General features: G+C 51.4%; 1 protein-coding gene across 4 annotated transcripts in view; it reads right to left on the bottom strand.

The window, feature by feature from the left end:
* Window positions 1-20,141, bottom strand: part of SNX19 (sorting nexin 19) — a 125,806-nt gene extending 105,665 nt beyond the window's left edge. Inside the window, exons 1-2 of one of the 4 annotated variants that reach the window (XM_063943626.1) lie at window positions 20,056-20,141; window positions 19,431-19,590 (exon numbers count right to left, since the gene is read on the bottom strand). The gene's annotated coding sequence lies outside the window, so the exon portion shown is untranslated. The remainder of the gene's footprint in view (window positions 1-19,430; window positions 19,591-20,055) is intronic. The other 3 variants (XM_063943627.1, XM_063943629.1, XM_063943628.1) reach the window with 3 other exon arrangements.
* Window positions 20,142-25,453: the final 5,312 nt, after the last annotated feature.

The following is a 25,453-nucleotide window of genomic DNA, read 5'->3' as shown; positions in this document are numbered from 1 at the left end:
AAATTGGCAGGGGTTAAATGCATCCATATAGCCCAGGAGCTATATGTGATGTATTTTTTGCCATATAAGGTGTTTTTATTGCGTCTCAGGGCGCCCCCCCCCCCCCCCCAGCGCCCTGCACTCTCAGTGACCGGAGTGTGAAGTGTGCTGAGAGCAATGGCGCACAGCTGCGGTGCTGTGCGCTACCTTATTGAAGACAGGACGTCTTCTGCCGCCGATTTTTCGGACCTCTTCAGTCTTCTGGCTCTGTAAGGGGGCCGGCGGCGCGGCTCAGGGACCCATCCATGGCTGGGCCTGTGATCGTCCCTCTGGAGCTAATGTCCAGTAGCCTAAGAAGCCCAATCCACTCTGCACGCAGGTGAGTTCGCTTCTTCTCCCCTTAGTCCCTCGGTGCAGTGAGCCTGTTGCCAGCAGGTCTCACTGAAAATAAAAAACCTACTTTAAACTTTTACTCTAAGCAGCTCAGGAGAGCCACTTAGTATGCACCATTCTCGTTCGGGCACAAAAATCTAACTGAGGCTTGGAGGAGGGTCATAGGGGGAGGAGTCAGTGCACACCAGGTAGTCCTAAAGCTTTTACTTTTGTGCCCAGTCTCCTGCGGAGCCGCTATTCCCCACGGTCCTTTCGGAGTCCCCAGCATCCACTAGGACGTCAGAGAAAGAAGTGATAAGTGCAAGGTGATAACGCACCAGCCAATCATTACGGATTTGAAAAATGACAGTTAGGAGCTGATTGTCTGGTGCGTTATCACCTTGCACTTATCACTGACTTATCACTTCTCCAGGCTTAATACATCTGACCCAGTGTAAGTAAGACTTTGTTTTACTGCAAACGCTTAGCCTTCATTGTAGTCTTAGTGGTATGTTTGTTGGCATATTATAAAAGAGTGAACACTGTACTTTATCCATGTAACCACGCTACATACTCTGACATTCACCTGTCCATTCCACCCCACTCTCATGTCTACCTCTTGTACCTTTGGGGACCCCAATGTTCTTCTACAAACACTGTATCGCCCCCTGACCTCAGCTCTGCATGAAAAGCTTCCAACATATTTATACAGTATTTGTCCCGCTGCAGCCGCCCATCTACCCCTATATACAGCTTACACCTCTCCTCCAGAAAGCTAATAATAAGAATTTACTTACCGATAATTCTATTTCTCGGAGTCCGTAGTGGATGCTGGGGTTCCTGAAAGGACCATGGGGAATAGCGGCTCCGCAGGAGACAGGGCACAAAAAGTAAAGCTTTTCACATCAGGTGGTGTGCACTGGCTCCTCCCCCTATGACCCTCCTCCAGACTCCAGTTAGGTACTGTGCCCGGACGAGCGTACACAATAAGGGAGGATTTTGAATCCCGGGTAAGACTCATACCAGCCACACCAATCACACCGTACAACTTGTGATCTAAACCCAGTTAACAGTATGATAACAAAAGGAGCCTCTGAAAGACGGCTTCCTACAACAATAACCCGATTTTTGTAACAATAACTATGTACAAGTATTGCAGAACAATCCGCACTTGGGATGGGCGCCCAGCATCCACTACGGACTCCGAGAAATAGAATTATCGGTAAGTAAATTCTTATTTTCTCTATCGTCCTAGTGGATGCTGGGGTTCCTGAAAGGACCATGGGGATTATACCAAAGCTCCCAAACGGGCGGGAGAGTGCGGATGACTCTGCAGCACCGAATGAGAGAACTCCAGGTCCTCTTTTGCCAGGGTATCAAATTTGTAAAATTTTACAAACGTGTTCTCCCCCGACCACGTAGCTGCTCGGCAGAGTTGTAATGCCGAGACCCCTCGGGCAGCCGCCCAAGATGAGCCCACCTTCCTTGTGGAATGGGCATTTACATATTTTTTGCTGTGGCAAGCCTGCCACAGAATGTGCAAGCTGAATTGTACTACAAATCCAACGAGCAATAGTCTGCTTAGAAGCAGGAGCACCCAGCTTGTTGGGTGCATACAGGATAAACAGCAAGTCAGATTTCCTGACTCCAGCCGACCTGGAAACTATATTTTCAGGGTCCTGACAACATCCAGCAACTTGGAGTCCTCCAAGTCCCTAGTAGCCGCAGGCACCACAATAAGCTGGTTCAGGTGAAACGCTGACACCACCTTAGGGAGAAACTGGGGACGAGTCCACAGCTTTGCTCTGTCCGAATGGACAATCAGATATGGCTTTGTGAGATAAAGCCGCCAATTCTGACACTCGCCTGGCCGAGGCCAGGACCAACAGCATGGTCACTTTCCATGTGAGATATATCAAATCCACAGATTTGAGTTGTTTAAAACAATGTGATTTTAGGAATCCCAAACTACGTTGAGATCGCCCAGTGCCACTGGAGACATCAAAAAGGGGTTGTATATGCAGTACTCCCTTAACAACTTCTGGACTTCAGGAACTGAAGCCAATTTCTTTCTGGAAGAAAATCGACCGGTCGAAATTTGAACCTTAATGGACCCCAATTTGAGACCCATATACACTCCTGCTTGCAGGAAATGTAGGAATTAACCTAGTTGAAATTCTTCCGTGGAGCCTTCCTGGCCTCACACCATGGAACATATTTTCACCTAAGCGGTGATAATGTTGTGCGGTCACCTCCTTCCTGGCTCTGACCAGGGTAGGGATGACCTCTTCCGGAATGCCTTTTTCCCTTAGGATCCGGCGTTCACCCGCCCTGGCGTCAACGCAGCTGCGGTAAGTCATGGAACAGACATGATTCTTGCTGAATCAAGATCCTTTCTAGTATCTCTTGAAGTTCCGGGTACCGAGTTCTTCTTGGCCCAAACCGGAACCCCGAGTATAGTTCTTACTCCTCTCCTTCCTATCATTCTCCATACACTGGGTATGAAAGGCAGAGGAGGGAACACATACACCGACTGGTACACCCACGGTGTTACCAGAGCGTCCCAGCTATTGCCTGAGGGTCTCTAGACCTGGCGCTTCATGTGGGACGCCATCATAACCACCTTTGGTCTTTCCCAACGGTTTACAAACATGTGGAAACTTCCAGATGAAGTTCCCACTTTTCCGGGTGGAATTCATTTATGCTGAGGAAATCTTCCTAGTTGTCCACTCCCGGAATGAACACTGCTGACAGTGTTATCACATGATCTTTCGCCCAGCGAAGAATCCTTGCTGTCATTGCCCTCCTGCTTCTTGTGCCGCCCCGTCTGTTTACGTGGGCGACTGCCATGATGATGTCCTACTGGATCAGCACCGGTTGACTTTGAAGCAGAGGTCTTCCTAGGCTCAGAGCATCGTAAATTGCCCTTAGCTCCAGTATATTCATGTGGAGAGAAATCTCCAGACTTGACCACACTTCCTTGGAAATTTCTTCCTTGTGTGACTGTTCCCCAGCCTCTCAGGCTGGCATCCGTGGTCACCAGAACACAGTCCTGAATGCTGAATGTGCTGCCCTCTAGAAGATGAGCACTCTGCAGCCCCCACAGAAGAGACACCCTTGTCCTTGGAGACAGGGTTATCCGCTGATGCATCTGAAGATGCGATCCGGACCATTCGTCCAGCAAATCCCCCTGAAAAGTTTTTGCGTGAGATCTGCCGAATGGAATCGCTTCGTAAGAAGCCACCATTTTTCCCAGGACTCCTGTGCATTGATGCACTGATACTTGGCCTGGATTTAGGAGGTTTCTGACTAGGTCGGATAACTCCCTGGCTTTCCCCTCCAGGAGAAATACCTCTTTCTGGACTATGCCCAGAATCATTCCTAGGAACAGCAGACGTATCATCGGAAAACAGCTGCGATTTTTGGAATATTTAGAATCCACTCGTGCTGTCGTAGAACTACTTTAGATAGTTCTTTTCCGACCTCCAACTGTTCTCTGGAAACTTGTCCCTTTCAGGATATCGTCCAAGTAAGGGATAATTTAGATGCCTTTCTTCTTTTAAGAATCATCTTTTCGGCCATTACCTTGGTAAAGGCCCGGGGTGCCGTGGATAATTCAACGGCAGCGTCTGAAACTGATATTGACAGTTCTGTATCACGAACCAGAGGTACCCTTGTTGAGAAGGGCAAATTTGGACATGGAGGTAATCCTTGATGTCCAGGGACACCATATAGTCCCCTTTTTTCCGGTTCTCTATCACTGCTCTGAGTGACTCCATCTTGATTTGAACCTTTTTATGTAAGTGTTCAAAGATTTCAGATTTAGACTATGTCTCACCAAGCCGTCTGGCTTCAGTACCACAATATAGTGTGGAGGACTAATACCCTTTTCCTTGTTGTAGGAGGGGTACTTTGATTATCACCTGCTGGAAATACAGCTTGTGAATTTTTTCCCAATACTGCCTCCTTGTCGGAGGGAGCCGTTGGTACAGCAGGCTTCAGGAACCTGCGAGGAAAAAATGTCTCGACTCTCCAATCTGTACCCCTGGGATAATACTTGTATGATCTAGGGGTCAACTTGCGAGTGATCCCACTGCGCGCTGAGACTCTTGAGACTACCCCCCCACTGGTGGAGGGCTTCTTTTCCTGGGAAGGGGCTGCCTGCTGCAGTCTACTTCCCTTTCCTCTATGTCTGGGCAGATATGACTGGCCTTTTGCCCGCTTGCCCACATGGGAACGGAAGGATTGAGGCTGAAAAGACAGTGTCTTTTTCTGCTGAGATGTAACTTGGGGTAAAAAGGTTGGATTTCCCAGCTGTGGCCGTGGCCCCCAGGTCCGACGGACCGACCCCAAATAACTCCTTCCCTTTATACGGCACTTCCATGTGCCGTATGGGATCTGTATCACCTGACCACTGTCGTGTCCATGACATCTTCTGGGAGATATGGACAACGCACTTATCTTGATGCCAGAGTGCAAATATCCCTCTGTGCATCTCGCATACATATATATAGAATGCATCCTATTAAATGCTCTATATCAATAAAATATTTTTAGTCAGGGAATTCGACCAAGCCAACCCAGCACTGCATCTCCAGGCTGATGGCGATCGCTGGTCGCAGTATAACCACCGTCTGTGTGTATATACTTTTTAGGATATTTTTCCAGCTGCCTATCAGCTGGCTCCTTGAGGGCGGCCGTATTTGGAGACGGTAACGCCACTTAATAAGTGTGTGAGCGCCTTATCCACCCTAATGGGTGCTTCCCAACGCGCCCTAACTTCTGGCGGGAAAAGGTATAACGCCAATATTTGCTATCGGGGTAAACCCACGTATCATCACACACTTCATTTTATTTTATCTGATTCAGGAAAAACTACAGGTAGTTTTTTCACTTCCACATAATACCCTTTTCTGTGGTACTTGTAGTATCAGAAATATGTAACAGCTCCTTCATTGCCCTTAACGTGTGGCCCTAATGAGGAATACGTTTGTTTATTCACCGTCGACACTGGATACAGTGTCCGTGTCTGTGTCTGTGTCGACCGACTGAGGTAAATGGGCGTTTTTTATAAAAAAACCCTGACGGTGTTTCTGAGACGCCTGGACCGTTACTAATTGTTTGTCGGTCGTCTCATGTCGTCAACCGACCTTGCAGCGTGTTGACATTCTCACGTAATTCCCTAAATAAGCCATCCATTCCGGTGTCGACTCCCTAGAGAGTGACATCACCATTACAGGCAATTTCTCCGCCTCCTCCAGCATCGTCCTCATACATGTCGACACACACGTACCGACACACAGCACACACACCTGGAATGCTCTGACAGAGGACAGGACCCCACTAGCCCTTTGGAGAGACAGAGGGAGAGTTTGCCAGCACACACCAAAAAACGCTATAATTACATAGGGACAACCTTATATAAGTGTTTCTCCCTAATAGCATCTTTATATATATATTTATATCGCCAATTTGTGCCCCCCCTCTCTGTTTAAACCCTGTTTCTGTAATGCAGTGCAGGGGAGAGCCTGGGAGCCTTCTCTCCAGCCTTTCTGTGAGAGAAAAAATGGCGCTGTGTGCTGAGGAGATAGGCCCCGCCCCTTTTACGGCGGGCTCGTCTCCCGCTCTTTAGTGAAGTTTGGCAGGGGTTAAATATCTCCATATAGCCTCTGGGGGCTATATGTGAGGTATTTTTAGCCAGTATATAGGTTTACATTTGCCTCCCAGGGCGCCCCCCCCCAGCGCCCTGCACCCTCAGTGACAGCGTGTGAAGTGTGCTGAGAGGAAAATGGCGCACAGCTGCAGTGCTGTGCGCTACCTTTAGAAGACTGTCAGAGTCTTCAGCCGCCGATTCTGGACCTCTTCTAACTTCAGCATCTGCAAGGGGGCCGGCGGCGCGGCTCCGGTGACCATCCAGGCTGTACCTGTGATCGTCCCTCTGGAGCTAATGTCCAGTAGCCAAGAAGCCAATCCATCCTGCACGCAGGTGAGTTCACTTCTTCTCCCCTCAGTCCCTCGTTGCAGTGATCCTGTTGCCAGCAGGACTCACTGTAAAATAAAAAACCTAAGCTAAACTTTCTCTAAGCAGCTCTTTAGGAGAGCCACCTAGATTGCACCCTTCTCGGCCGGGCACAAAAATCTAACTGGAGTCTGGAGGAGGGTCATAGGGGGAGGAGCCAGTGCACACCACCTGATGTGAAAAGCTTTACTTTTTGTGCCCTGTCTCCTGCGGAGCCGCTATTCCCCATGGTCCTTTCAGGAACCCCAGCATCCACTAGGACGATAGAGAAATTTACTATACAGACCGATATTACAAATTCCTACAGCCCTCTCAGCATTCCATTCCAATGGCTCTCAACTCCTCCTCCTCCGCCTCCACCAACATCCAGAGTGACACCACCACATAAACTACAGGACACAGATGAGCTACACGCAGCGACCAACAATAAACTTCTTGTAACGCTCACCTGTCTCTCCTGCGTCTCTGCACATTCCCCATAACGCTCACCTGTCTCTCCTGCGTCTCTGCACATTCCCCATAACGCTCACCTGTCTCTCCTGCGTCTCTGCACATTCCCCATAACACTCACCTGTCTCTCCTGCGTCTCTGCACATTCCCCATAACGCTCACCTGTCTCTCCTGCGTCTCTGCACATTCCCCATAACGCTCACCTGTCTCTCCTGCGTCTCTGCACATTCCCCATAACACTCACCTGTCTCTCCTGCGTCTCTGCACATTCCCCATAACGCTCACCTGTCTCTCCTGCGTCTCTGCTCATTCCCCATAACACTCACCTGTCTCTCCTGCGTCTCTGCACATTCCCCTTAACGCTCACCTGTCTCTCCTGCGTCTCTGCACATTTCCCATAACGCTCACCTGTCTCTCCTGCGTCTCTGCACATTCCCCATAACGCTCACCTGTCTCTCCTGCGTCTCTGCACATTCCCCTTAACGCTCACCTGTCTCTCTGCACATTTCCCATAACGCTCACCTGTCTCTCCTGCGTCTCTGCACATTTCCCATAACACTCACCTGTCTCTCCTGCGTCTCTGCACATTCCCCTTAACGCTCACCTGTCTCTCCTGCGTCTCTGCACATTTCCCATAACGCTCACCTGTCTCTCCTGCATCTCTGCACATTCCCCATAACGCTCACCTGTCTCTCCTGCGTCTCTGCACATTCCCCATAACGCTCACCTGTCTCTCCTGCGTCTCTTTACATTCCCCATAACACTCACCTGTCTCTCCTGTGTCTCTGCACATTTCCCATAACGCTCACCTGTCTCTCCTGCGTCTCTGCACATTTCCCATAACACTCCCCTGTCTCTCTGCACATTCCCCATAACGCTCACTTGTCTCTCCTGCGTCTCTGCACATTCCCCATAACACTCACATGTCTCTCCTGCGTCTCTGCACATTCCCCATAACGCTCACCTGTCTCTTCTGCGTCTCTGCACATTCCCCATAACACTCACCTGTCTCTCTGCACATTTCCCATAACGCTCACCTGTCTCTCATGCGTCTCTGCACATTCCCCATAACGCTCACCTGTCTCTCCTGCGTCTCTGCACATTTCCCATAACGCTCACCTGTCTCTCCTGCGTCTCTGCACATTTCCCATAACGCTCACCTGTCTCTCCTGCGTCTCTGCACATTTGCCATAACACTCCCGTCTCTCTGCACATTCCCCATAACGCTCACTTGTATCTCCTGCGTCTCTGCACCTTCCCCATAACGCTCACCTGTCTCTCCTGCGTCTCTGCACATTCCCCATAACACTCACCTGTCTCTCCTGCGTCTCTGCACATTTCCCATAACGCTCACCTGTCTCTCCTGCGTGTCTGCACATTCCTCATAACACTCACCTGTCTCTCCTGCGTCTCTGCACATTCCCCATAACGCTCACCTGTCTCTCCTGCGTCTCTGCACATTCCCCATAACACTCACCTGTCTCTCTGCACATTTCCCATAACGCTCACCTGTCTCTCCTGCGTCTCTGCACATTTCCCATAACGCTCACCTGTCTCTCCTGCGTCTCTGCACATTTCCCATAACACTCCCCTGTCTCTCTGCACATTCCCCATAACGCTGACCTGTCTCTCCTGCGTCTCTGCACATTCCCCATAACACTCACCTGTCTCTCCTGCGTCTCTGCACATTCCCCATAACGCTCACCTGTCTCTCCTGCGTCTCTGCACATTCGCCATAACACTCACCTGTCTCTCCTGCGTCTCTGCACATTTCCCATAACGCTCACCTGTCTCTCCTGCGTCTCTGCACATTCCCCATAACGCTCACCTGTCTCTCTGCACATTTCCCATAACGCTCACCTGTCTCTCCTGCGTCTCTGCACATTCCCCATAACGCTCACCTGTCTCTCCTGCGTCTCTGCACATTTCCCATAACGCTCACCTGTCTCTCCTGCGTCTCTGCACATTCCCCATAACGCTCACCTGTCTCTCCTGCGTCTCTGCACATTCCCCATAACGCTCACCTGTCTCTCCTGCGTCTCTGCACATTCCCCATAATGCTCACCTGTCTCTCCTGCGTCTCTGCACATTCCCCATAACGCTCACCTGTCTCTCCTGCGTCTCTGCACATTCCCCATAACGCTCACCTGTCTCTCCTGCGTCTCTGCATATTCCCCATAACGCTCACCTGTCTCTCCTGCGTCTCTGCACATTTCCCATAACGCTCACCTGTCTCTCTGCACATTTCCCATAACACTCACCTGTCTCTCCTGCGTCTCTGCATATTCCCCATAACGCTCACCTGTCTCTCCTGCGTCTCTGCACATTTCGCATAACGCTCACCTGTCTCTCCTGCGTCTCTGCATATTCCCCATAACGCTCACCTGTCTCTCCTGCGTCTCTGCACATTTCCCATAACGCTCACCTGTCTCTCATGCGTCTCTGCATATTCCCCATAACGCTCACCTGTCTCTCCTGCGTCTCTGCACATTCCCCATAACGCTCACCTGTCTCTCCTGCGTCTCTGCTCATTTCCCATAACTCTCACCTGTCTCTCCTGCGTCTCTGCACATTCCCTATAACACTCACCTGTCTCTCCTGCGTCTCTGCACATTCCCCATAACGCTCACCTGTCTCTCCTGCGTCTCTGCTCATTTCCCATAACGCTCACCTGTCTCTCCTGCATCTCTGCACATGCCCCATAACACTCACCTGTCTTTCCTGCGTCTCTGCACATTCCACATAACGCTCACCTGTCTCTCCTGCGTCTCTGCACATTTCCCATAACGCTCACCTGTCTCTCCTGCGTCTCTGCACATTTCCCATAACGCTCACCTGTCTCTCCTGCGTCTCTGCACATTCCCCATAACGCTCACCTGTCTCTCCTGCGTCTCTGCACATTCCCCATAACACTCCCCTGTCTCTCTGCACATTCCCCATAACGCTCACTTGTCTCTCCTGCGTCTCTGCACATTCCCCATAACACTCACCTGTCTCTCCTGCGTCTCTGCACATTCCCCATAACGCTCACCTGTCTCTCCTGCGTCTCTGCACATTCCCCATGACACTCACCTGTCTCTCTGCACATTTCCCATAACGCTCACCTGTCTCTCCTGCGTCTCTGCACATTCTCCATAACGCTCACCTGTCTCTCCTGCGTCTCTGCACATTTCCCATAACGCTCACCTGTCTCTCCTGCGTCTCTGCACATTTCCCATAACGCTCACCTGTCTCTCCTGCGTCTCTGCACATTTGCCATAACACTCCCCTGTCTCTCTGCACATTCCCCATAACGCTCACTTGTCTCTCCTGCGTCTCTGCACATTCCCCATAACGCTCACCTGTCTCTCCTGCGTCTCTGCACATTCCCCATAACGCTCACCTGTCTCTCCTGCGTCTCTGCACATTCCTCATAACACTCACCTGTCTCTCCTGCGTCTCTGCACATTCCCCATAACGCTCACCTGTCTCTCCCGCGTCTCTGCACATTCCCCATAACACTCACCTGTCTCTCTGCACATTTCCCATAACGCTCACCTGTCTCTCCTGCGTCTCTGCACATTTCCCATAACGCTCACCTGTCTCTCCTGCGTCTCTGCACATTTCCCATAACACTCCCCTGTCTCTCTGCACATTCCCCATAACGCTCACCTGTCTCTCCTGCGTCTCTGCACATTCCCCATAACACTCACCTGTCTCTCCTGCGTCTCTGCACATTCCCCATAACGCTCACCTGTCTCTCCTGCGTCTCTGCACATTCGCCATAACACTCACCTGTCTCTCCTGCGTCTCTGCACATTCCCCATAACGCTCACCTGTCTCTCTGCACATTTCCCATAACGCTCACCTGTCTCTCCTGCGTCTCTGCACATTCCCCATAACGCTCACCTGTCTCTCCTGCGTCTCTGCACATTCCCCATAACGCTCACCTGTCTCTCCTGCGTCTCTGCACATTTCCCATAACGCTCACCTGTCTCTCCTGCGTCTCTGCACATTCCCCATAACGCTCACTTGTCTCTCCTGCGTCTCTGCACATTCCCCATAACGCTCACCTGTCTCTCCTGCGTCTCTGCACATTCCCCATAATGCTCACCTGTCTCTCCTGCGTCTCTGCACATTCCCCATAACGCTCACCTGTCTCTCCTGCGTCTCTGCACATTCCCCATAACGCTCACCTGTCTCTCCTGCGTCTCTGCACATTTCCCATAACGCTCACCTGTCTCTCCTGCGTCTCTGCATATTCCCCATAACGCTCACCTGTCTCTCCTGCGTCTCTGCACATTTCCCATAACGCTCACCTGTCTCTCTGCACATTTCCCATAACACTCACCTGTCTCTCCTGCGTCTCTGCATATTCCCCATAACGCTCACCTGTCTCTCCTGCGTCTCTGCACATTTCCCATAACGCTCACCTGTCTCTCCTGCGTCTCTGCATATTCCCCATAACGCTCACCTGTCTCTCCTGCGTCTCTGCACATTTCCCATAACGCTCACCTGTCTCTCCTGCGTCTCTGCATATTCCCCATAACGCTCACCTGTCTCTCCTGCGTCTCTGCACATTCCCCATAACGCTCACCTGTCTCTCCTGCGTCTCTGCTCATTTCCCATAACGCTCACCTGTCTCTCCTGCGTCTCTGCACATTCCCTATAACACTCACCTGTCTCTCCTGCGTCTCTGCACATTCCCCATAACGCTCACCTGTCTCTCCTGCGTCTCTGCACATTCCCCATAACACTCACCTGTCTCTCCTGCGTCTCTGCACATTTCCCATAACGCTCACCTGTCTCTCCTGCGTCTCTGCACATTTCCCATAACGCTCACCTGTCTCTCCTGCGTCTCTGCACATTCCTCATAACACTCACCTGTCTCTCCTGCGTCTCTGCACATTCCCCATAACGCTCACCTGTCTCTCCTGCGTCTCTGCACATTCCCCATAACACTCACCTGTCTCTCTGCACATTTCCCATAACGCTCACCTGTCTCTCCTGCGTCTCTGCACATTTCCCATAACGCTCACCTGTCTCTCCTGCGTCTCTGCACATTTCCCATAACACTCCCCTGTCTCTCTGCACATTCCCCATAACGCTCACCTGTCTCTCCTGCGTCTCTGCACATTCCCCATAACACTCACCTGTCTCTCCTGCGTCTCTGCACATTCCCCATAACGCTCACCTGTCTCTCCTGCGTCTCTGCACATTCCCCATAACACTCACCTGTCTCTCTGCACATTTCCCATAACGCTCACCTGTCTCTCCTGCGTCTCTGCACATTTCCCATAACGCTCACCTGTCTCTCCTGCGTCTCTGCACATTTCCCATAACACTCCCCTGTCTCTCTGCACATTCCCCATAACGCTCACCTGTCTCTCCTGCGTCTCTGCACATTCCCCATAACACTCACCTGTCTCTCCTGCGTCTCTGCACATTCCCCATAACGCTCACCTGTCTCTCCTGCGTCTCTGCTCATTCCCCATAACACTCACCTGTCTCTCCTGCGTCTCTGCACATTCCCCTTAACGCTCACCTGTCTCTCCTGCGTCTCTGCACATTTCCCATAACGCTCACCTGTCTCTCCTGCGTCTCTGCACATTCCCCATAACGCTCACCTGTCTCTCCTGCGTCTCTGCACATTCCCCTTAACGCTCACCTGTCTCTCTGCACATTTCCCATAACGCTCACCTGTCTCTCCTGCGTCTCTGCACATTTCCCATAACACTCACCTGTCTCTCCTGCGTCTCTGCACATTCCCCTTAACGCTCACCTGTCTCTCCTGCGTCTCTGCACATTTCCCATAACGCTCACCTGTCTCTCCTGCATCTCTGCACATTCCCCATAACGCTCACCTGTCTCTCCTGCGTCTCTGCACATTCCCCATAACGCTCACCTGTCTCTCCTGCGTCTCTTTACATTCCCCATAACACTCACCTGTCTCTCCTGTGTCTCTGCACATTTCCCATAACGCTCACCTGTCTCTCCTGCGTCTCTGCACATTTCCCATAACACTCCCCTGTCTCTCTGCACATTCCCCATAACGCTCACTTGTCTCTCCTGCGTCTCTGCACATTCCCCATAACACTCACATGTCTCTCCTGCGTCTCTGCACATTCCCCATAACGCTCACCTGTCTCTTCTGCGTCTCTGCACATTCCCCATAACACTCACCTGTCTCTCTGCACATTTCCCATAACGCTCACCTGTCTCTCATGCGTCTCTGCACATTCCCCATAACGCTCACCTGTCTCTCCTGCGTCTCTGCACATTTCCCATAACGCTCACCTGTCTCTCCTGCGTCTCTGCACATTTCCCATAACGCTCACCTGTCTCTCCTGCGTCTCTGCACATTTGCCATAACACTCCCGTCTCTCTGCACATTCCCCATAACGCTCACTTGTATCTCCTGCGTCTCTGCACCTTCCCCATAACGCTCACCTGTCTCTCCTGCGTCTCTGCACATTCCCCATAACACTCACCTGTCTCTCCTGCGTCTCTGCACATTTCCCATAACGCTCACCTGTCTCTCCTGCGTGTCTGCACATTCCTCATAACACTCACCTGTCTCTCCTGCGTCTCTGCACATTCCCCATAACGCTCACCTGTCTCTCCTGCGTCTCTGCACATTCCCCATAACACTCACCTGTCTCTCTGCACATTTCCCATAACGCTCACCTGTCTCTCCTGCGTCTCTGCACATTTCCCATAACGCTCACCTGTCTCTCCTGCGTCTCTGCACATTTCCCATAACACTCCCCTGTCTCTCTGCACATTCCCCATAACGCTGACCTGTCTCTCCTGCGTCTCTGCACATTCCCCATAACACTCACCTGTCTCTCCTGCGTCTCTGCACATTCCCCATAACGCTCACCTGTCTCTCCTGCGTCTCTGCACATTCGCCATAACACTCACCTGTCTCTCCTGCGTCTCTGCACATTTCCCATAACGCTCACCTGTCTCTCCTGCGTCTCTGCACATTCCCCATAACGCTCACCTGTCTCTCTGCACATTTCCCATAACGCTCACCTGTCTCTCCTGCGTCTCTGCACATTCCCCATAACGCTCACCTGTCTCTCCTGCGTCTCTGCACATTTCCCATAACGCTCACCTGTCTCTCCTGCGTCTCTGCACATTCCCCATAACGCTCACCTGTCTCTCCTGCGTCTCTGCACATTCCCCATAACGCTCACCTGTCTCTCCTGCGTCTCTGCACATTCCCCATAATGCTCACCTGTCTCTCCTGCGTCTCTGCACATTCCCCATAACGCTCACCTGTCTCTCCTGCGTCTCTGCACATTCCCCATAACGCTCACCTGTCTCTCCTGCGTCTCTGCATATTCCCCATAACGCTCACCTGTCTCTCCTGCGTCTCTGCACATTTCCCATAACGCTCACCTGTCTCTCTGCACATTTCCCATAACACTCACCTGTCTCTCCTGCGTCTCTGCATATTCCCCATAACGCTCACCTGTCTCTCCTGCGTCTCTGCACATTTCGCATAACGCTCACCTGTCTCTCCTGCGTCTCTGCATATTCCCCATAACGCTCACCTGTCTCTCCTGCGTCTCTGCACATTTCCCATAACGCTCACCTGTCTCTCATGCGTCTCTGCATATTCCCCATAACGCTCACCTGTCTCTCCTGCGTCTCTGCACATTCCCCATAACGCTCACCTGTCTCTCCTGCGTCTCTGCTCATTTCCCATAACTCTCACCTGTCTCTCCTGCGTCTCTGCACATTCCCTATAACACTCACCTGTCTCTCCTGCGTCTCTGCACATTCCCCATAACGCTCACCTGTCTCTCCTGCGTCTCTGCTCATTTCCCATAACGCTCACCTGTCTCTCCTGCATCTCTGCACATGCCCCATAACACTCACCTGTCTTTCCTGCGTCTCTGCACATTCCACATAACGCTCACCTGTCTCTCCTGCGTCTCTGCACATTTCCCATAACGCTCACCTGTCTCTCCTGCGTCTCTGCACATTTCCCATAACGCTCACCTGTCTCTCCTGCGTCTCTGCACATTCCCCATAACGCTCACCTGTCTCTCCTGCGTCTCTGCACATTCCCCATAACACTCCCCTGTCTCTCTGCACATTCCCCATAACGCTCACTTGTCTCTCCTGCGTCTCTGCACATTCCCCATAACACTCACCTGTCTCTCCTGCGTCTCTGCACATTCCCCATAACGCTCACCTGTCTCTCCTGCGTCTCTGCACATTCCCCATGACACTCACCTGTCTCTCTGCACATTTCCCATAACGCTCACCTGTCTCTCCTGCGTCTCTGCACATTCTCCATAACGCTCACCTGTCTCTCCTGCGTCTCTGCACATTTCCCATAACGCTCACCTGTCTCTCCTGCGTCTCTGCACATTTCCCATAACGCTCACCTGTCTCTCCTGCGTCTCTGCACATTTGCCATAACACTCCCCTGTCTCTCTGCACATTCCCCATAACGCTCACTTGTCTCTCCTGCGTCTCTGCACATTCCCCATAACGCTCACCTGTCTCTCCTGCGTCTCTGCACATTCCCCATAACGCTCACCTGTCTCTCCTGCGTCTCTGCACATTCCTCATAACACTCACCTGTCTCTCCTGCGTCTCTGCACATTCCCCATAACGCTCACCTGTCTCTCCCGCGTCTCTGCACATTCCCCATAACACTCACCTGTCTCTCTGCACATTTCCCATAACGCTCACCTGTCTCTCCTGCGTCTCTGCACATTTCCCATAACGCTCACCTGTCTCTCCTGCGTCTCTGCACATTTCCCATAACACTCCCCTGTCTCTCTGCACATTCCCCATAACGCTCACCTGTCTCTCCTGCGTCTCTGCACATTCCCCATAACACTCACCTGTCTCTCCTGCGTCTCTGCACATTCCCCATAACGCTCACCTGTCTCTCCTGCGTCTCTGCACATTCGCCATAACACTCACCTGTCTCTCCTGCGTCTCTGCACATTCCCCATAACGCTCACCTGTCTCTCTGCACATTTCCCATAACGCTCACCTGTCTCTCCTGCGTCTCTGCACATTCCCCATAACGCTCACCTGTCTCTCCTGCGTCTCTGCACATTCCCCATAACGCTCACCTGTCTCTCCTGCGTCTCTGCACATTTCCCATAACGCTCACCTGTCTCTCCTGCGTCTCTGCACATTCCCCATAACGCTCACCTGTCTCTCCTGCGTCTCTGCACATTCCCCATAACGCTCACCTGTCTCTCCTGCGTCTCTGCACATTCCCCATAATGCTCACCTGTCTCTCCTGCGTCTCTGCACATTCCCCATAACGCTCACCTGTCTCTCCTGCGTCTCTGCACATTCCCCATAACGCTCACCTGTCTCTCCTGCGTCTCTGCACATTTCCCATAACGCTCACCTGTCTCTCCTGCGTCTCTGCATATTCCCCATAACGCTCACCTGTCTCTCCTGCGTCTCTGCACATTTCCCATAACGCTCACCTGTCTCTCTGCACATTTCCCATAACACTCACCTGTCTCTCCTGCGTCTCTGCATATTCCCCATAACGCTCACCTGTCTCTCCTGCGTCTCTGCACATTTCCCATAACGCTCACCTGTCTCTCCTGCGTCTCTGCATATTCCCCATAACGCTCACCTGTCTCTCCTGCGTCTCTGCACATTTCCCATAACGCTCACCTGTCTCTCCTGCGTCTCTGCATATTCCCCATAACGCTCACCTGTCTCTCCTGCGTCTCTGCACATTCCCCATAACGCTCACCTGTCTCTCCTGCGTCTCTGCTCATTTCCCATAACGCTCACCTGTCTCTCCTGCGTCTCTGCACATTCCCTATAACACTCACCTGTCTCTCCTGCGTCTCTGCACATTCCCCATAACGCTCACCTGTCTCTCCTGCGTCTCTGCACATTCCCCATAACACTCACCTGTCTCTCCTGCGTCTCTGCACATTTCCCATAACGCTCACCTGTCTCTCCTGCGTCTCTGCACATTTCCCATAACGCTCACCTGTCTCTCCTGCGTCTCTGCACATTCCTCATAACACTCACCTGTCTCTCCTGCGTCTCTGCACATTCCCCATAACGCTCACCTGTCTCTCCTGCGTCTCTGCACATTCCCCATAACACTCACCTGTCTCTCTGCACATTTCCCATAACGCTCACCTGTCTCTCCTGCGTCTCTGCACATTTCCCATAACGCTCACCTGTCTCTCCTGCGTCTCTGCACATTTCCCATAACACTCCCCTGTCTCTCTGCACATTCCCCATAACGCTCACCTGTCTCTCCTGCGTCTCTGCACATTCCCCATAACACTCACCTGTCTCTCCTGCGTCTCTGCACATTCCCCATAACGCTCACCTGTCTCTCCTGCGTCTCTGCACATTCGCCATAACGCTCACCTGTCTTTCCTGCGTCTCTGCACATTCCCCATAACGCTCACCTGTCTCTCCTGCGTCTCTGCTCATTTCCCATAATGCTCACCTGTCTCCTGCGTCTCTGCACATTCCCCATAACACTCACCTGTCTCTCCTGCGTCTCTGCTCTTTTCCCATAACACTCACCTGTCTCTCCTGCGTCTCTGCACATTTCCCATAATGCTCACCTGTCTCTCTGCACATTCCCCATAACGCTCACCTGTCTCTCCTGCGTCTCTGCTCTTTTCCCATAACACTCACCTGTCTCTCCTGCGTCTCTGCACATTTCCCATAATGCTCACCTGTCTCTCCTGCGTCTCTGCACATTTCCCATAATGCTCACCTGTCTCTCCTGCGTCTCTGCACATTTCCCAAAATGCTCACCTGTCTCTCCACATTCCCCATAACGCTCACCTGTCTCTCCTGCATCTCTGCACATTCCCCATAACGCTCACCTGTCTCTCTGCACATTTCCCGTAACGCTCACCTGTCTCTCCTGCGTCTCTCCATATTTCCCATAACGCTCACCTGTCTCTCCTGCGTCTCTGCACATTCCCCATAAGGCTCACCTGTCTCTCCTGCATCTCTGCACATTCCCCATAACGCTCACCTGTCTCTCCTGCGTCTCTGCTCATTCCCCATAACGCTCACCTGTCTCTCCTGCGTCTCTGCACATTCCCCATAACGCTCACCTGTCTCTCCTGCGTCTCTGCACATTCGCCATAACACTCACCTGTCTCTCCTGCGTCTCTGCACATTCCCCATAACGCTCACCTGTCTCTCTGCACATTTCCCATAACGCTCACCTGTCTCTCCTGCGTCTCTGCACATTCCCCATAACGCTCACCTGTCTCTCCTGCGTCTCTGCACATTCCCCATAACGCTCACCTGTCTCTCCTGCGTCTCTGCACATTTCCCATAACGCTCACCTGTCTCTCCTGCGTCTCTGCACATTCCCCATAACGCTCACCTGTCTCTCCTGCGTCTCTGCACATTCCCCATAACGCTCACCTGTCTCTCCTGCGTCTCTGCACATTCCCCATAATGCTCACCTGTCTCTCCTGCATCTCTGCACATTCCCCATAACGCTCACCTGTCTCTCCTGCGTCTCTGCACATTCCCCATAACGCTCACCTGTCTCTCCTGCGTCTCTGCACATTTCCCATAACGCTCACCTGTCTCTCCTGCGTCTCTGCATATTCCCCATAACGCTCACCTGTCTCTCCTGCGTCTCTGCACATTTCCCATAACGCTCACCTGTCTCTCTGCACATTTCCCATAACACTCACCTGTCTCTCCTGCGTCTCTGCATATTCCCCATAACGCTCACCTGTCTCTCTGCACATTTCCCATAACACTCACCTGTCTCTCCTGCGTCTCTGCATATTCCCCATAACGCTCACCTGTCTCTCCTGCATCTCTGCACATTCCCCATAACGCTCACCTGGCTCTCTGCACATTTCCCGTAACGCTCACCTGTCTCTCCCGCGTCTCTCCATATTTCCCATAACGCTCACCTGTGTCTCCTGCGTCTCTGCACATTCCCCATAACGCTCACCTGTCTCTCTGCATATTTCCCGTAACGCTCACCTGTCTCTCTGCATATTTCCCGTAACGCTCACCTGTCTCTCCTGCGTCTCTGCACATTTCCCATAACGCTCACCTGTCTCTCTGCACATTTCCCGTAACGCTCACCTGTCTCTCCTGCGTCTCTGCATATTTCCCATAACGCTCACCTGTCTCTCCTGCGTCTCTGCATATATCCCATAACGCTCACCTGTCTCTCTGCACATTTCCCATAACGCTCACCTGTCTCTCCTGCATCTCTGCACATTCCCCATAACGCTCACCTGTCTCTCTGCATATTCCCCATAATGCTCACCTGTCTCTCCTGCGTCTCTGCACATTCCCCATAACGCTCACCTGTCTCTCCTGCGTCTCTGCACATTCCCCATAACGCTCACCTGTCTCTCCTGCGTCTCTGCACATTCCCCATAACGCTCACCTGTCTCTCTGCATATTCCCCATAATGCTCACCTGTCTCTCCTGCGTCTCTGCACATTCCCCATAACGCTCACCTGTCTCTCCTGCGTCTCTGCATATTTCCCATAACGCTCACCTGTCTCTCCTGCGTCTCTGCATATTTCCCATAACGCTCACCTGTCTCTCTGCATATTCCCCATAATGCTCACCTGTGTCTCTGTACATTTCACATAACGCTCACCTGTCTTTTCTTTGTCTCTCTGCAGATGTCACATCACTGCACCCTGCCTGCTTGATGACAAAGGGAAACTTCAAGATGTTACATCTCCTATGGTTTATTACATTCAGTCTCCCTGTGTGCAGCCTCCCTGAGTGGCACTAGCAGTCTCATCACACTGTACCTATCCAAAACAAAACAAACGTTCAGCTGATGAGAACTCTGGTTGTAGTCTCTCTGGGTGTCACAAGCAGTCTCTCTGCAACCAGTCTCTATGAGTGGCACAGTGTCTCTGGGTGGCACAGGCAGTCTCTCTACAGGCAGTCTCTCTGAGTGGCACAGGCAGTATCTACAGCCAGTCTCTGAGTGGCACAGCAGTCTCTCTGAGTGACACAGGCAGTCTCTCTGGGTAGCACAGGCAGTCTCTCTGGGTAGCACAGGCAGTCTCTCTACAGGCAGTCTCTCTGAGTGGCACAGGCAGTATCTACAGCCAGTCTCTGAGTGTCACAAGCAGTCTCTCTGAGTGACACAGACAGTCTCTCTCGGTGGCACAGGCAGTCTCTCTGCGCTCAGTGTGCCACAAGCAGTCTCTCTGACTGGCACAGACAGTCTCACCCTACATGGAGTCTTTCCGCGGCTGTCACATTACCTGCACCGTGCACTCGCTGTCAGTGATAATCTCCCGGCTGCTGCTGACCAGCCTGACTGATGCTGCTGCTGCTGCTTCCTCAGAGCCTGTGGTGTGTAGAGTCCCTGTTCCCAACACCGCGCCACACTGCCACCTGGCGGCCGGAGGACTGCAGCTGCAGCACACACTACAGATGTCTAATGGTAGTGGCAGTGGTGGTAGTAATAAATAATATTTTTTCAGTTTTATTATTACTATAAGTACTGCCGCTATTGTTGATATTAGTGTTAAGGATACTATTAGTGTTATCGCTTATAAATCTTGAGCATACCTCCTAACATGACCCTCTCCAGGAGGGACACAATGCTCTGTTCCTGGACTTTTCTCTTAATGTATGATTGCCAGCACTTGTTTTGAACAGGTTAGTGGATAAGAAAGGTGTTTCAGCACAGGTGCCGGCAATCATACATTAAGAGAAAAGTCCAGGAGCAGAGCATGGTGTCCCTCCTGGATAGGGTCATGGTGGTCATTCTGAGTTGACCGCCAAATGCATTTGTTCGCTGTGCAACGATGAGGCAAAAAAAATGGCAGTTGTGCGTATGCGGCGCAACGTCCTATTACAACGAACAATGTAGTTTCACACAGGGTCTAGCGAAGCTTTTCAGTCGCACTGCTGGCCGCAGAGTGATTGACATGAAGTGGGCGTTTCTGGGTGTCAACTGACCGTTTTCAGGGAGTGTTCGAAAAAATGCAGGCGTGCCACAAAAAACGCAGGCATCGCTGGGCGAACGCAGTGCGTGTTTGTGTCGTCAAAACAGGTACTGAACAGCGAAGTGATCGCAAGCGCTGAGTAGGTTTTGAGCTACTCTAAAACTGCACAAAAAAACTTTGTCGCCGCTTTGCAATCCTTTCGTTCGCACTTCTGCTAAGCTAAAATACACTCCCAGTGGGCGGCGGCATAGCGTTTGCACGGCTGCGAAAAACATCTAGCGAGCGATCAACGCGGAATGACCACCCATGTTGGGAGGTATGTCTTGAGTGACAATATTCTGCAGCATTATATAAATGGGGGATACAGAACACAAGAGATTCTCCTGCAGTGTTGGGAGGTATCATGTACAGAGTATATTGTAGCTATTTAAACTAGAGATGAGCGCCTGAAATTTTTCGGGTTTTGTGTTTTGGTTTTGGGTTCGGTTCCGCGGCCGTGTTTTGGGTTCGAACGCGTTTTGGCAAAACCTCACCGAATTATTTTTGTCGGATTCGGGTGTGTTTTGGATTCGGGTGTTTTTTTCCAAAAACACTAAAAAACAGCTTAAATCATAGAATTTGGGGGTCATTTTGATCCCAAAGTATTATTAACCTCAAAAACCATAATTTACACTCATTTTCAGTCTATTCTGAATACCTCACACCTCACAATATTATTTTTAGTCCTAAAATTTGCACCGAGGTCGCTGTGTGAGTAAGATAAGCGACCCTAGTGGCCGACACAAACACCGGGCCCATCTAGGAGTGGCACTGCAGTGTCACGCAGGATGTCCCTTCCAAAAAACCCTCCCCAAACAGCACATGACGCAAAGAAAAAAAGAGGCGCAATGAGGTAGCTGTGTGAGTAAGATTAGCGACCCTAGTGGCCGACACAAACACCGGGCCCATCTAGGAGTGGCACTGCAGTGTCACGCAGGATGGCCCTTCCAAAAAACCCTCCCCAAACAGCACATGACGCAAAGAAAAAAAGAGGCGCAATGAGGTAGCTGACTGTGTGAGTAAGATTAGCGACCCTAGTGGCCGACACAAACACCGGGCCCATCTAGGAGTGGCACTGCAGTGTCACGCAGGATGGCCCTTCCAAAAAACCCTCCCCAAACAGCACATGACGCAAAGAAAAAAAGAGGCGCAATGAGGTAGCTGACTGTGTGAGTAAGATTAGCGACCCTAGTGGCCGACACAAACACCGGGCCCATCTAGGAGTGGCACTGCAGTGTCACGCAGGATGTCCCTTCCAAAAAACCCTCCCCAAACAGCACATGACGCAAAGAAAAAAAGAGGCGCAATGAGGTAGCTGTGTGAGTAAGATTAGCGACCCTAGTGGCCGACACAAACACCGGGCCCATCTAGGAGTGGCACTGCAGTGTCACGCAGGATGTCCCTTCCAAAAAACCCTCCCCAAACAGCACATGACGCAAAGAAAAAAAGAGGCGCAATGAGGTAGCTGACTGTGTGAGTAAGATTAGCGACCCTAGTGGCCGACACAAACACCGGGCCCATTTAGGAGTGGCACTGCAGTGTCACGCAGGATGTCCCTTCCAAAAAACCCTCCCCAATCAGCACATGATGCAAAGAAAAAGAAAAGAAAAAAGAGGTGCAAGATGGAATTATCCTTGGGCCCTCCCACCCACCCTTATGTTGTATAAACAAAACAGGACATGCACACTTTAACCAACCCATCATTTCAGTGACAGGGTCTGCCACACGACTGTGACTGATATGACGGGTTGGTTTGGACCCCCCCCAAAAAAGAAGCAATTAATCTCTCCTTGCACAAACTGGCTCTACAGAGGCAAGATGTCCACCTCATCTTCACCCTCCGATATATCACCGTGTACATCCCCCTCCTCACAGATTATCAATTCGTCCCCACTGGAATCCACCATCTCAGCTCCCTGTGTACTTTGTGGAGGCAATTGCTGCTGGTCAATGTCTCCGCGGAGGAATTGATTATAATTCATTTTAATGAACATCATCTTCTCCACATTTTCTGGATGTAACCTCGTACGCCGATTGCTGACAAGGTGAGCGGCGGCACTAAACACTCTTTCGGAGTACACACTTGTGGGAGGGCAACTTAGGTAGAATAAAGCCAGTTTGTGCAAGGGCCTCCAAATTGCCTCTTTTTCCTGCCAGTATAAGTACGGACTGTGTGACGTGCCTACTTGGATGCGGTCACTCATATAATCCTCCACCATTCTATCAATGTTGAGAGAATCATATGCAGTGACAGTAGACGACATGTCCGTAATCGTTGTCAGGTCCTTCAGTCCGGACCAGATGTCAGCATCAGCAGTCGCTCCAGACTGCCCTGCATCACCGCCAGCGGGTGGGCTCGGAATTCTGAGCCTTTTCCTCGCACCCCCAGTTGCGGGAGAATGTGAAGGAGGAGATGTTGACAGGTCGCGTTCCGCTTGACTTGACAATTTTGTCACCAGCAGGTCTTTCAACCCCAGCAGACCTGTGTCTGCCGGAAAGAGAGATCCAAGGTAGGCTTTAAATCTAGGATCGAGCACGGTGGCCAAAATGTAGTGCTCTGATTTCAACAGATTGACCACCCGTGAATCCTTGTTAAGCGAATTAAGGGCTGCATCCACAAGTCCCACATGCCTAGCGGAATCGCTCCCTTTTAGCTCCTTCTTCAATGCCTCCAGCTTCTTCTGCAAAAGCCTGATGAGGGGAATGACCTGACTCAGGCTGGCAGTGTCTGAACTGACTTCACGTGTGGCAAGTTCAAAGGGCATCAGAACCTTGCACAACGTTGAAATCATTCTCCACTGCACTTGAGACAGGTGCATTCCATCTCCTATATCGTGCTCAATTGTATAGGCTTGAATGGCCTTTTGCTGCTCCTCCAACCTCTGAAGCATATAGAGGGTTGAATTCCACCTCGTTACCACTTCTTGCTTCAGATGATGGCAGGGCAGGTTCAGTAGTTTTTGGTGGTGCTCCAGTCTTCTGTACGTGGTGCCTGTACGCCGAAAGTGTCCCGCAATTTTTCTGGCCACCGACAGCATCTCTTGCACGCCCCTGTCGTTTTTTAAAAAATTCTGCACCACCAAATTCAAGGTATGTGCAAAACATGGGACGTGCTGGAATTTGCCCATATTTAATGCACACACAATATTGCTGGCGTTGTCCGATGCCACAAATCCACAGGAGAGTCCAATTGGGGTAAGCCATTCCGCGATGATCTTCCTCAGTTGCCGTAAGAGGTTTTCAGCTGTGTGCGTATTCTGGAAAGCGGTGATACAAAGCGTAGCCTGCCTAGGAAAGAGTTGGCGTTTGCGAGATGCTGCTACTGGTGCCGCCGCTGCTGTTCTTGCGGCGGGAGTCCATACATCTACCCAGTGGGCTGTCACAGTCATATAGTCCTGACCCTGCCCTGCTCCACTTGTCCACATGTCCGTGGTTAAGTGGACATTGGGTACAACTGCATTTTTTAGGAGACTGGTGAGTCTTTTTCTGACGTCCGTGTACATTATCGGTATCGCCTGCCTAGAGAAGTGGAACCTAGATAGTATTTGGTAACGGGGGCACACTGCCTCAATAAATTGTCTAGTTCCCTGTGAACTAACGGCGGATACCGGACGCACGTCTAACACCAACATAGTTGTCAAGGACTCAGTTATCCGCTTTGCAGTAGGATGACTGCTGTGATATTTCATCTTCCTCGCAAAGGACTGTTGAACAGTCAATTGCTTACTGGAAGTAGTACAAGTGGGCTTACGACTTCCCCTCTGGGATGACCATCGACTCCCAGCGGCAACAACAGCAGCGCCAGCAGCAGTAGGCGTTACACGCAAGGATGCATCGGAGGAATCCCAGGCAGGAGAGGACTCGTCAGACTTGCCAGTGACATGGCCTGCAGGACTATTGGCATTCCTGGGGAAGGAGGAAATTGACACTGAGGGAGTTGGTGGGGTGGTTTGCGTGAGCTTGGTTACAAGAGGAAGGGATTTACTGGTCAGTGGACTGCTTCCGCTGTCACCCAAAGTTTTTGAACTTGTCACTGACTTATTATGAATGCGCTGCAGGTGACATATAAGGGAGGATGTTCCGAGGTGGTTAACGTCCTTACCCCTACTTATTACAGCTTGACAAAGGGAACACACGGCTTGACACCTGTTGTCCGCATTTCTGGTGAAATACCTCCACACCGAAGAGCTGATTTTTTTGGTATTTTCACCTGGCATGTCAACGGCCATATTCCTCCCACGGACAACAGGTGTCTCCCCGGGTGCCTGACTTAAACAAACCACCTCACCATCAGAATCCTCCTGGTCAATTTCCTCCCCAGCGCCAGCAACACCCATATCCTCCTCATCCTGGTGTACTTCAACACTGACATCTTCAATCTGACTATCAGGAACTGGACTGCGGGTGCTCCTTCCAGCACTTGCAGGGGGCGTGCAAATGGTGGAAGGCGCATGCTCTTCACGTCCAGTGTTGGGAAGGTCAGGCATCGCAACCGACACAATTGGACTCTCCTTGTGGATTTGGGATTTCAAAGAACGCACAGTTCTTTGCGGTGCTTTTGCCAGCTTGAGTCTTTTCAGTTTTCTAGCGAGAGGCTGAGTGCTTCCATCCTCATGTGAAGCTGAACCACTAGCCATGAACATAGGCCAGGGCCTCAGCCGTTCCTTGC

Source organism: Pseudophryne corroboree, chromosome 10, assembly GCF_028390025.1.
Source record: "Pseudophryne corroboree isolate aPseCor3 chromosome 10, aPseCor3.hap2, whole genome shotgun sequence".
NCBI lineage: Eukaryota > Metazoa > Chordata > Amphibia > Anura > Myobatrachidae > Pseudophryne > Pseudophryne corroboree.
The sequence above is the reverse complement of the archived record's forward strand: the minus strand, read 5'-3'. Positions and strand labels throughout refer to the sequence as shown.